At 38.0% G+C, this 11,921-nt stretch overlaps 1 long non-coding RNA gene across 1 annotated transcript; it reads right to left on the bottom strand.

Annotated features, from left to right (window-relative positions):
* Positions 1–3,933: 3,933 nt before the first annotated feature.
* LOC122025436 lies at positions 3,934–4,539 on the bottom strand. Its single transcript, XR_006123709.1, has 2 exons — positions 4,260–4,539; positions 3,934–4,014 (listed from the first exon to the last, which is right to left on the bottom strand). It is a non-coding gene; the product is annotated as an uncharacterized LOC122025436 (long non-coding RNA).
* Positions 4,540–11,921: the final 7,382 nt, after the last annotated feature.

Raw genomic sequence — 11,921 nt, 5'->3', positions numbered from 1 at the left:
TTTACTTGACCAGCTGTGTCTTCCCCCATAGCTATGTACTCTACTTCATTAGTGGATAAGGCAACATAGTGTTGCTTTTTACTTGACCAGCTTACTAGGCACTGACTTAGAAGTTGGCGGATTCCACTTGTACTTTTTCTATCTAGTTTGTATCTAGCATAGTCTGAGTTAGAGTACTTGACTAAGTTAAATGTGCTATTCCTAGGATACCAAAGACCTACATTTAGTGTGCCTTTAATGTATCTAAGTATTCATTTGACATTTGTTAAGTGTGATTCTTTTGTACATGATTGTCACCTATCACACATACCAACTACAAATAAAATATTAGGTCAACTTATAGTTAAGTATAGTAGACTTCCTATTGCACTTGTATAATATTTTAAGTCTATTGGTTTGCCTTCTAAATCAGAGTCAATTTTTATATTGATTTCCATTGGGGTATTAATATTTTTAGAATTTTCCATTCTAAATTTTTTAATTAATTCTTTACATATTTTGTTTGATAGACATAAATTCTATCTTTGTTTTGTTTTATTTATAAGCCTAAGAAAAAGTCAAGTTCTCCCACTAGGCTCATTTTAAATTTATTTTCCATTAATTTAATGAATTCTTTTGAAAATTTAATATTGGTTGAGCCAAAAATTATGTTGTCTACATAAATTTGAGGTATAAAAAAATATTTTTCTAAGGTTTTAACAAATAAAGTTTAGTCTATTAGGTATGTTGATAGTCGTTCATACCAAACCCTAGGTGCTTGTTTTAATTCATATAAAGCTTTCTTTAACCTAAGGACATAATTTGGGTGGTCTAAATCCTCAATTCTTAGGGATTGATTTACATAGACCTCTTCTTTGATGAATCTATTAAGGAATATAGATTTTATGTCCATTTGATATGACTTGAATCCTTTATGTGCTGCATAAGCTAGCGGCATCATGGATTCAAGTCTAGCTATAAGTGCATAGGCTTTACCATAATCTAACCCTTCTACTTGGTTGAACTCCTTTTACCACTAGTCTAGCCTTATTTCTTACTATTTCTCCTTTATCATCTAGTTAGTTTCTAAAGACCCACTTAGTATCAATTATGGATTTATTTGTGGATTTAAGTACTAGTTCCCATACTTAGTTTCTTTTAAATTTGGCTAATTCTTCTTGCATTGCAATTATCCAATCTAGGTTAGGTAGGGATTCTTCTATAGTCTTGAGTTTAATTTTGGAAATAAGAGCTATTTGACTTAGGTTTTTATAAGATGATTGAGTTTAAACTCCTAGGGTAGGGTCACCCAGAATTTGATCAGGTGGGTGGTTAGATCTAACCTTAGGTGGTCTAGGCACCCCCTCTAGGTGCCTAAACCGTTGGCGTGGGTTTGGCTAGTTGTTGCGCTCCAACTTAGCTTCAGAATGAAATTTATGGTCCGAGCGTATGGACCAGCCTCGGGTGCCTGGGTCGCCCGGGTGTCGGCAGGCCGCTCGAGTGAAGCTGGTTTCCGAAGTTGATCCAGCCACAAGTCCGCACTCATTTCTGAAGGTTCGAACAAGGTATCTTCTATCTTAACCGCTAATTTTTTTAGAATAATTACATGTTTAAATAAAAAAAATAATTAGATCTAAAAAACAAACTGAAACACTTTTCAAGGAAAATCAACACATCAATGAACAAATTGAAAATGGGAATCCAAAACAAAATATAAAACTTGAGGAGGAAAATATACTTTTAAAAGGTAAAATTAATAAACTCAAAGGATTATTTGAAACTTTCACCACAAGATCAAAAACTTTAGACCTAATTCTTAAAACATAAAAAGTTGTATACAATAAGTTTGGGCTTAGATATAAGTCTAGCTCAACAAATAAAACTTTCATCTCTTTAATAAGTCAAAATTCAAAACAAACTAAAGTTTGGTTTCCAAAAGTGTGCCTAACCACACAAGTAGGACTCAATTAATTTTATATACCCAAAATGAAATTCATTACATCAAACCAAATTCAACTAAACCTATTAAGTTAAACCCAAACCTAAAATATAAAAAATCAAACTCAAATAAAAAAACTAATTTAAAATAAATAACTACAAAGTTAATTTAAATTCAAGCTATAATCAAGTTTATTATAACTATAAAAATAATCAACATAAACTAAAACTTAAACCCAAATTTAATAATTTATGGCAAGACACCAAATTAGCTGGCACCTCTAAAATAATAACTTACCCAGCTGGGTAATTAGGACTAGCTAAAAAAAGGGACAAAAGTTTCACCTGACAAATAACACTAGAGAAGTTTTGGACAATTGTAGGTCAAGGAAACTCTATCTATGTATGTCTAGGAAGATATGACTTCGACCTAGGGCATTTGACTTTGTTGAACTAACTGAAGCTACCCCTTACTAATCCTATCTGGTTTGACCAAAGTTTTATATTAAGTTCAGTGGATAGGACTATTTGAAAAAATTTGAAGACGTGGTTACTCTAATGATGTCCAGATGACTCACCATAGCTTAAAAGTTTATCTAAAAATGTATGTTTGTTGAACTCAAAGCTAAACATGAATTTAACACAAGCACTACAACAAAAACCCTCATAGACATCGGTTTTCCACCGGTGTCTATTACATTTTCGACCGATGTCTATGAAGCCGATGTAAAAGGTCTGCCATTTTAGACATCGTGTTAAAACCGGTGTAGTATCACTTAACGACACCGGTGTTCGAATCGGTTATTAACCAGTGTAGTATCACTTAATGACACCGTTTCATCAACGGTGTAAAACCGATGTAATATTATATGTTAATAACACCAGTTTTGACAGCGGTATACGACCGATGTAATATTAGTTAATAACATCGGTTTTGCAACGGTGAAAAACCGATGTAATATCGATATTTTTCACAAATTTGATTTCCGAAACAATGAAAAATCGACAGTAACAAAAAAAAACACAAATATTCACAAATTACACAAATATTCTTCATTCAACAGTATCCATAAAATACACAAATATTCACAAATTACATAAATAATCTTCTTACAACAGTATTTATAAAATACACAAACATTCTTTTTACATCAAAAGCTAATAGATATCAGAATCATTAAGGTAGAACATTCTTTTAACAACACATCAAGGTAGAACCGCACTTCAAATGTAATCTAGCATGCATTCAGCCCACTCGAACCGCACTTCATCAATTTCAACTCTGGAGTACTTGAGATTTGTAAACTGTAAAAACACATAAATAATATATTAGTAAACCAAGACAAAAAATCATAGTTGAAAAAGTAGTAAGAGCACCAAGTAACAAGATGACTAATTTGAATGCTTAAAAAGAGACACATTCATCATTTATCTCAACCACATCATATAGTGATAGATTTATCATTCCTGGGAACTTTATATATTCCAAACCAGAAATTATTGCAACAAAGTTTTCTCATAGTTGCAATTTAATTAATCAGTACTTGATGGAGGTTCAATCTTTTTATATTCAGAATATCATTCAAACATCCTGGTGTAGCAACACTGATATCAGCTCCACGATCCAACTCTCTTAACTGGGGTCCTTTTTAATTAATCAGTACTTGAGAAGTGCCAATGAACGTATTCTTGGTACTTCTTTTTGAAAATGGAAAAAAGAGATTTCCAACCTCTCATCAGAAAGTCCTGCCAACTATAATGATATGACTAAAGATTTTATGTTTTTGTGAAACATGAGTAAAAGAGGGTGGAATTGGAATAACACTTGTTTAATTATGCACAAACAGCTAAGAATTTTGAATTTAAGTAATAGCAATAAAGTTAAACTAGATAACTTGGACAACATATGATTTGAACACATCAGAAATAATTTAAAGAAATGTCAATCAATAAAAAAAAATTAAAGAAATCAGTCACAGGACAACATCGAGACTGAGGCAAAACGATTAGCTTGCCTTTTGTGCTTCAGTCAAGGTGCGACCAAATCGAGGAGGAGCAGGCCTCTTAGTTAGTCTTTTTACATCTACCTCTGCTCCCCTGTTGGAGTGTAAAGAAATGCAACAGGGAGAATAAGAATCAGATAAAAGATAAAGAACGTATTAGGAAAAGTGCAAACATTGTGTCTACAAACTCCCTAATATTCTGAACATTTAAATGTTCCTCTCTTCAAGAAGAAAAGTACATGGATATATTACTGGATGGAAAGCCCTAACAAATATTTTCACCATTTCATATTTAGGTATTTCTGCCAGACTTCACAACACGACCCCAGTAGATCATACCTGTTTACTACAAAATAAACAGAGTCTGGCTTTGCTTGGATAGCTGTTTTGGTAAAACCTAGCTTATCAGCAGGCCACAGCTCATCCCCAAAGAAGCTGCTTGTGTACAATACTTGGTCTCCAGCCCTAAGTCCTGCCTTTCCTGCATTTCCACCAGAATCTACTGCCTAGAAAATAATCAATCATGGTACATTAGTCAACCAAAAAAGATTAACCAAATGCCTATCGATATTATATCACTTGATTGGCGTTCTGTTTTATTATGTAGCATTAGAAGTGACAATAGTCTTAAATAGAATTCAATGCAAAAATAAGATTAACATATCATCATGATGAAAATGAGAGCATTATGGTAACGTCAAGCTACTGGCTAACTTTACCTAGAAATGAAATCTATGCGAGAAACAGATACAAAATTTAAACAGAAACAATCAGGGTGAAAAAAAGACATCCACTCTGCATCTTGTCGATGGAGCCAGAAGCCCCCCTCTCTTTGCAGTGTTGGTACTACTGTCTTTTATTTCAGGAACACATTTGTTGAAGTGAGAACTATAAATCGATTAGCTGCTCGTGAGAATGCATGGTATTTTGAGTAACATAAAAAAACTGGTTAATAGATGTTAGTGAGTCGTTTGGGATCAAAACTCTGAAACTTCTTGGACAAAAATCTGATCAACATCAAAGATACAATGTTGTCTCCTGATGAACAAATGCAAGGAATTAATCATACACTAACAAGTCAGTGTGAGCATGATTTAATAGTTCAATTAAAATAAAATCAGTACCTATTTGCTTGATCAGAAGAACTGCTTGCTGCCTCACAAGGCGGGATATTAGATCATTTATCAAATGTTACTGCACATCTACAATACCATGAAAAAGATAACAGAGCGTGACTCAACATCCAAAAAACTTGTCAGGTTTTAACGATCTAGTATGAAAATAAAAAAAGTTCCGACTAAGTGTAAAGTTATAATCACATCTTGTGGAGTTTGAAAGTATAAAGATAAATTTAACATGGACCTGATGCATCGCAAAATAAGCAAAACCTTTTTGTAGGAAAACCCTGCGGCCAACAAATAATTCTGGCACTTCTTCAAAGGGTTCCTGCATGTAGACACAGGTCAGTAGAAACTAAGGAAACATTGTTGTAGTAAAAAAGAGAGTTTAGACTAAAAACAAGTAGATAAATGGTACCTTAAAAAAGAGTGTATCAGCTGCAAAAAATAATAAAAAATTGTCAAATTACTAGACATAACAGTAAAAGCTATAAATGATTGAGCAACTGGTATCTGTGTTATTTTCAAACAGAACAAAACAATTTATAATTAGTTCCCTGGAATTTGATAAGAAGATAAATTGACAAATATATATTGCATCACAAGAGTTTTAAGATGATTTATTGAAGTTCAATCTTGCCCATTACTAGTTACTAGTAGCATCACAAATGTAAATATGGTAGGTAATGACATACCATTCAACGGTTGACCAATAGAATGCGCAACTTGGTTCAATTTTTCCTTTACAGTCTGCAATGCAATAAAAAATATTTTCCTATAAGTACTAAAAGACATCCTAGATAAAACCATGGCCAAAGAACATGAGAAAAATGCATCTCGATAGAAAGAGATGTCTAAAAATTTGTAGTATTGTAATCTGACCAGAAATATGGTGCATAAATTTGCAGTCATACCTCGAATTCTGCATGACTAATAGCCTTATAGGGTAGCTGAAATTCGGACATGAGTGACCTCTACGAGCAATAGAACATAATTTTGATAAATGAAATTAGATAAGAGCTCCAAACCTTATACAAGGTATCCAAAATATACCTATGACTCGGGGCTTTCTAGTCGGAATCGATAGCGGAAAAGAGAAGTCTCCATGGAAAGAAACCATTTCCTTAATTCATCCCTAGGAGGTGAAGGAGATAACACTCAGGAAAGATAGTGTGATATCAAAATAAAACATGACCATAAAAATCAAAACCTACATTCTACAATATGCAAGACAGAGAACGAAGTGTGAAATGATATCTTTGTTCATGACCTCTGATGGATCTTGATGCCTCATATGTGCCCTCCATAGTTCAGTTACCTAATTTTCCCAAAATAAAACATATATTTAAAAGTAAAATGAGCGATCTAAACAAAATCACACGCAATACCAATTTCTCCATCTCTTCGGGCCTTTTTCCTCGGGGCAAACCATCTGAAATACCCTGCAGGACTTCATGAAAACAATCGAATATAAGTTACCAACAAAGCCAAACAGACACAGGATAGGGAAGTTGATTAAGGAAGGGGAGGTATAAAATGAACCACAAACCCTAGAAATGGGAAAAGATGAGGTTTTGCAAGGTACCTCGGAGGCGATCTATAGCGTAGAGTTCAAAATCTTCCATCCGGACCTCGAGGGAGTATACAACGAACTACAAACCCTAGAAATGGGAAAAGATGAGGTTTTGCAAGGTACCTCGGAGGCGATCTATGGCGTAGAGTTCAAAATCTTCCAGCCAGACCTAAAGGGAGTATACAACGAACCACAAACCCTAGAAATGGGAAAAGATGAGGTTTTGCAAGGTACCTCGGAGGCGATCTATGCCGTAGAGTTCAAAATCTTCCAGCCGGACCTCGAGCGCAGGCGCGGAGCGGTAGAAAGAGAGTTTAGCTGACGTTGTCGAGGCGACAGCATGAGTCGATTCCCTCTGTGATTGAACAATCTCCATTCCCTACGTCTCTGAATGCTCCGACAGCTGAGGACTCGGGGGTTATTCGTGTGAGGGTTTGGCCGGATTTGTGGGAAAAGTAGAAAAGGCAGAAAGCCGTGTGTTGAAATGAGGCTAAGAGATGGCTGAGAGAGATGAGGAAGGGGAAGAGGGAGATGAGGCTGAGAGAGATGGCTGGATGCCCAGCGGTAAGGAGAAAAGTGGTGGTGGAGTCGTGACGGTATACGGACGGTGCGATATAGGTTTAGGTTTGGAGGGAAGAATGAAATGTTGCAAATTTTGGCTAAGTATTGGTGGAAAAATTAAAATATTTTATTTTGGTTCATTAACACCGGATTTTAAAAACCACTGTTAAAATCGGTGTCTATTAACGAAAAAAAAGCACTCATAGACATCGCCTAAAAAATCGATGTCTATGAGCTAAAATCTGCGCTCATAGACACTGGTTTTTGGAAAAACCGGTGTAAAATACTCAAAGACATCGGTTTTTGCTTAAAACCGTTGTTGTTCCACTGATGTCTATGAGGATTTTTGTTGTAGTGAAGTTAAATTAAATCCTGAAATTCAACTTAACTCATCTTACAAAATCATAGGTGTTGATACAGTCTGACCTGGATGTTGTTTTGCTGTTGACACTGATTTAAGTTTGTATCAGATAATTAACTCAGATTAATTGCTAATCCAGGTTGACTAGGTTGACCTGATTGAAGCAGTTGGAAAGTCCTGGTGAGTGAAGCCAGGTGAAAACCCTAGTGAGTGAAGCTAGATGCAAGTCCTGGTGAGTGAAGCCAGGTGAAAACCCTAGTGAGTGAAGCTAGGTGCAAGTCCTGGTGAGTGAAGCCGGGCAAGGGAAAATCCAGATGGATCAAGGGTGATCGGACATCTGGTGTTGAAAAGTCCAAGAAGGAAACTTGGCATGCGGAGTCAGAGAGGGTTCTGTAGCTCGTTCTCTAGGACCAGATGAAGTCGGAGAGGGTAGGAGCTCATTTCTCGGACTAGGTCGAGAGGGCTCGACCCGATCGAAGAAGTCGATCGCGCATCCGATCCAAGGAAACTTTTTACCTGATCGGTCCGCCGACCGATCGTGAATTGATCGCTGGCTATCGAACGCTATCGATCGGTCCGCACCGATCGAAATCGATCGAGCCCATCAGTGATTTTACCGACGGCCTCGCAGATCGATCGAATCGATCGAGCCCATCAGGATTTTACCGATCGGTCTGCGGACCGATCGAAATCAATCCGAGCTCATCGAGATTTTATTGATCGCCGGAGACCGATCGAGGCTTTAAGCATCGACGAAGCGACATCCGATCGGTCCGGGACCGATCAGATTAGTGCTTGATCGGTCCACGGACCGATCGATCGCAGCTTCTGAGCGACCGCTGATCGGTCCGGGACCGATCAGATAGTTCTGATCGTCCGCACCGATCGTAGATGATCGAAGCGTGGTTCGGACCACCCACGTATTGTTTGCTTTGCATGCACTTTTTCTGATTGCCGTATTTGTCTTCACCATCTGTTTTTAACCATCTGCTGTGAGTCTTTCTAGCTTGCAGGTTGCAGGTCACATTCTCATGTTTGGATTCAAATTAAGCTTCATTAAGAGAAGGAGACAAGTACCCTTTTCACTGTAATTTGCTGCAACAGATGCATTGAGGCATCAACATTCATTGGCGAAATCCGATTACGATTGGGCTGCTCAGTTTGACTTCTACCCATTGGTTGGTATCCAGAGACGCCAGTGATTTCCATTGGCATGTGTTCAGAGAATCAGAAGAGGAGGAGAGGTGATTGGCTACGCCTTGCTGGCAGCAGCGATTCTGCAGACGGCGGTGATTCGAGCAGAGAGACATAAGAAGGAAGAAGAGGAGTTCAGAAAGTGAATTCTGAATTCTCTGTCTTTTGTGATCAAGCCTTCGAGAAAGCAAGTTGGTGAAGCTGTGAGCTCTTTGCTGAGAAGGTTGATTGTGCGCTCTCTGCTCTGTTCTCTTCTCCGCGTGGCTGTAAGCTCATCTTAATATTTTTCTCAGCCACTGTAAGTCTTGTGCTTAAATCTATAATCATCTGAGACCTTGTTGAGAGGTTGCTCCACCGAGAAGGAGACATCTTTAGCCGGATCTTGTCCGGGGTGTGATCTACCGAAAGATCAAGGAGTCGTCCTCCTTACGGACACGCCGAGGAGTAGGGGCAAGTTATCCCCGAACCTCATATATCCTTGTGTCTGCTGTGTGTTTGTTTTCTTTCGTTTTAGTTTTTCTACTTCCGCTGTGCTGTGCTAACAAAGTTCTTGAAGAAATTTCTGTTTAGTGTTTTTCAAAGAGGCTATTCACCCCCCCTCTAGCCATCTAAGATCCCAACAAGTGGTATCAGAGCCTGGTGCTCTTCATCTGGACTAACATTCCAAGGAGCAACAAGATGACCATGAAGGAAGGATTCAGCACCAACAGACCACCCTTCTTCGATGGAGCAGATTTCCAGTATTGGAAGAGCCGCATGGAGTATTACCTCAAGACCGATATCTCCATGTGGTTCTCCGTCAAGGAGGGATTCTCACCTCCAAAGGATGAAGAAGGTAAGGAACTTGACTCATTGAGATGGTCAACCGAGCAAACTCGCAAGGGACAAGCTGTTGCCAAGGCGGTTGTCACTTTGCAATGTGGGATAGCCAAGGATCAACTTGTCAAGGTTGGTCCTTTCACTAGTGCGAAGGATCTATGGAACAAGCTCATCGAGCTCCAAGAAGGGACTCGAGACTCTCGGATCGCCAAGAGGAATTTGTTCCTAAACCAACTACAGAACCTTGTCATGAAGGAAAATGAAACTGTAAGTGAGATACATGGAAGGTTCAAGGAGATCATCAATGGTCTCCATTCGGTGGATGAACGAGTAGAAAACCGTGACCTCGTAAGGTATGCTCTAAAAGCTTTTCCTAGGAATGCCTTGTGGTCATCTATGGTGGATGCCTACAAGGTATCCAAGGATCTTTCCATTGTTAAGTTAGATGAATTTTTTTGTGAAATGGAATTACATGAACTTGCTAACAAAGGGAAAAAAGAGAAAGGTATTGCTTTGGTTGCAGAAGAAAAGAGCAAGGAGGGAAGAAGGAAGAAAGAAAAGAAGAAGGAGAAAGAAATTGTTTCATCTTCATCCTCCTCCGAGTCCGATGATGAAGGTGAATCATCATCAAGCGAGATGGCCAACTTCGTGAGAAGAATCATGAGAAGGAGCAGAAGATACAAAGGGAAAGGTAAACATAGTGAACAAAATATTGACAAAACTAATGTTACATGTTATGAGTGCAGCAAAAAGGGACACTATCGGAGCGAGTGTCCGAAATTAAAAAGGAAGGAGGAACGAGCCAAAAAGAAGGAGGAAAGAGTCAAGAAGAAGAAGGCTCTAAAAGCTACATGGGATGAGTCTTCTTCAAGTTCATCTGAGGAAGAGAAGAGGGAGAAGAGTACACGGCAGTTAGCCCTCATGGCAAGAGAGGAGTCCGAGTCCGAGAGTGAGGACTCAAGCTCTTCAGCTGCGACTTCATCATCTTCGGATGATGAAGAGGTAACATCTCCCCATTTAGAAAAGTGTTATAAAACAATTGCACATTTGTCTACTTCCCTTAAAAAATCAAAAACAGAAACTAAACTGCTAAAAGATGAAATAGAGAAATTAAGGGCCCTTAGGGAAGATGAGGTCGATGACCTTTATCAAGAGGCCCTAGAGGATGAAAACAAAACCTTGAAGGGTGAAATTGAGAAGCTCAAGAAAATGCTTGAGAAATTCTCAACCAGCTCTAAGACCTTAGACATGATTCTAAATGCCCAAAGGGCGCTTTACAACAAAGGTGGATTAGGATACCAACCTAAGGAGTCTAGCTTTATTTCTTTAGTGTCAAGAACCCAATTTCATAGAACACATGTTTCTAGGGTTCATGAGACTAGGAAGAAGGTGACTAAGGCATGGGTGCCTAAGTCTCTCATTGTAGATGCATTAGGTCCCAGAATTTGGGTACCTAAAACATCCGTCTTTCGTGTCTTGTAGGTATTGGTCGAGGGGGAGCGTCTATCAACTTGGTTTGTTGATAGTGGATGCTCCAAGCACATGACAGGGGACAAGTCACTATTCTCTACCATACAAAATAAAAATAGAGGTAATGTGTCTTTTGACAATAATGGTAGTCTTAAGGTTATAGGGGTTGGAGACATTCATATATCCGAATGTCTCCACATCAAGAATGTTCTTCTAGTCAAGGGGATGACTTTTAATCTCCTAAGTGTCAGTCAATTGTGTGATACGGGTTACACAATTGAATTTCATTCAAGTCAATGTTTGGTTAAACACATTGACACACTTGACACGGTACTAGTAGGCACAAGGGTTGATAATATTTATCAAGTAGCGTTTAAAAGTGCTACTAATGCTTTGATTAAGTGTTTCATGTCAAAAGAAGAAGAGTCTTGACTATGGCATAGAAGGTTGGCACATGTCAATATGAAGAACATCCGGAAGTTGGCCAACCAAGGATTAGTGCGAGACTTACCCAACATCAAGTACCACAAGACCAAACTATGTGATGCATGTCAAAAGGGTAAGCAAACAAAAGGTGTTCATAAAGGTAAAAGCATTGTAAGTACATCTACTGCTTTAGATTTATTGCACATGGACCTATTTGATTGCAGTAGTGTAATATCATTGAATGGAAGTAGATATTGCTTGGTAATCGTTGATGATTTTACTAGATACACATGGACTTTCTTTTTGAAACATAAGGACCAAACTATAGATATTTTTATTTCCTTTTGTAGAAGAACTGAAAATGAAAAATCGACAACAATTAAAACCATTAGAAGTGATCATGGTGGGGAATTTCAAAATCATAGGTTTTTAGAGTTTTGTCAAGAAAAGGGATATAGACATGAGTTCTCTACTCCGAG

This window comes from Zingiber officinale, chromosome 9B (assembly GCF_018446385.1).
Source record: "Zingiber officinale cultivar Zhangliang chromosome 9B, Zo_v1.1, whole genome shotgun sequence".
Lineage (NCBI taxonomy): Eukaryota > Viridiplantae > Streptophyta > Magnoliopsida > Zingiberales > Zingiberaceae > Zingiber > Zingiber officinale.
This window is presented reverse-complemented; position numbering and strand designations above follow the sequence as displayed.